The sequence below is a fragment of the Cydia strobilella genome, chromosome Z, assembly GCF_947568885.1.
Source record: "Cydia strobilella chromosome Z, ilCydStro3.1, whole genome shotgun sequence".
In the NCBI taxonomy this organism is placed as follows: Eukaryota; Metazoa; Arthropoda; class Insecta; order Lepidoptera; family Tortricidae; genus Cydia; species Cydia strobilella.
Window position 1 is genome coordinate 6,491,696 of NC_086068.1, and position 275 is coordinate 6,491,970.

Genomic DNA, 275 nt, shown 5'->3' on the forward strand with positions numbered 1-275 from the left:
AATCACTGTTGTTTTCATAAACCTCCTACTAGGATAACATGTTTTACGTTTTTGATTAGTCGCGTATGGAACATGGATCCGCACAGGTTTTGAATTCTAATTAACTAGAACCAACTAGAACTCAATACCTACTATCTAACGTGGATCCGCGACGGCATGAAAGGAGTCCGGTTCATTTTTAACTTCCTTAACCAATTTGTAAGTATACTTGGTCAAGCAAATCTTGTCAGTAGAAAAAGGCGCAAAATTCAAATTTTCTATGGGACGGTATCCCT